The following is a 1546-nucleotide window of genomic DNA, read 5'->3' as shown; positions in this document are numbered from 1 at the left end:
ATTGACTTTTTTAGTGACAATAGATTACTTTCATTTTTCTCTTCTCCATTTGGAATTCTCCATGTCCATTTTCTGTTTTTTTTTGTATATATATAAAAGAAGGGATTCATGATCTTAAGATCGCTTCTTTCAGCAAATCCCACAAGCACATCTCTTCTGTCATTTTTGTGGCTACTCAAAATTTACCTACTACCTATTCCCCTCTCTTCTTTTGACCTATTTAGCACTGAAATCACCCAAACCAATTGTAAATTGGGTCTTAGGTTTTTCATGGATATTTCTAGATCTTGCAATTCTATCACTAGTACTACAAAATTCTTCTATGTTACTTGCAAGATTCTATTAATAAGAAAACCCACTCCATTTTTTGTGTTCCTTTTTCATGTCCCCTGAAGCAAAATTTATGGCCCTCTTCTAATTCTATGCAAGATTCCCTAGTTATTTTAATTTCACTCAATCCTATTATATCCCAATTTAATTGATTTCAGTTCTTCAAGTAACACATCAAGATCTTCCCTAGACAGGGTCCTGGCATTGTATGTTGCAAGTTTCCAAAGGTGGCCTGTTCTAGTACAAAGATTCTGTATACCTGATAAATCAAGAAATCTTTGTAGCTGACTAAACGATCGTATAGCTTCACTAAGATAGTATACTCTCCCAAAATTGTGTGACTTGTCCGATTGTGGCGCTGTTAAACGGTTGCCAAGGTAACGTGGAGAGATGTGAAAATGGCAGGGGAGAAAAGTGGTGTATTTTGTTCTGTAGTAAATTGCTCAAATTGTCGTAAGAAATGCCCCACTATAGCATTTCATCGATTCCCAAAGCACAATAAAAGGTAAATTGAAATTAGACTCTTATTTTTCTTTTCATTCTGATGCAATGAGGAAAAATGTGTTATTGTCTCGAAAGTCAATGAATCATCTCCCATGACAGCAGACAATGAATAGTTGTCAACAGTACACTGTACCACTGATGATTTTTTTTTTTTTTTTTTGTCTCAACACGTGGTCAAATGGTGATATCTGACATCTCTCTGTGGTCACACTGACTACTACATAAAAAACCACACTTTGTAAAATTACTTTAAATTTTTGGAATAAATCTTTGACAATGTAACCAAAATTACAGTAAACAAAATGAATATCGAGTATGATATTTCTATTTAATCCTTACATAATAAGATTTCATATACATATCAAAATGTAGAATAAAATGCCCTTCTCCTGATAAGAGAAAAGCTTGAAGGAAATTATGTGTCGCTTGAAAGCATAACAAATCGCTTGCATAATTCTATGCAGCTACAATGGCAACACTGATTCGTTCACATTACTTACTTACTTGGATGGCTGCTTTTCTGGTCCCATACAGCAGGAGAACCCTACTCTTTACAGTGTGCTCTAAGCGATAATGCTGCACTAGAGTAATAGTGGCTCAACTTTTGCTATTACACAATTCCAAATTGCTTGTAAATATGTAAAAACAAAGTTTTAAATAACAAATTATGTAATCAAACAATAATATTTGTTGCTTTTTTTTTTGGGGGGGG

Source organism: Palaemon carinicauda, chromosome 1 (genome assembly GCF_036898095.1).
Source record: "Palaemon carinicauda isolate YSFRI2023 chromosome 1, ASM3689809v2, whole genome shotgun sequence".
Taxonomy (NCBI): Eukaryota; Metazoa; Arthropoda; class Malacostraca; order Decapoda; family Palaemonidae; genus Palaemon; species Palaemon carinicauda.
Note: the sequence above shows the minus strand (reverse complement) of the source record.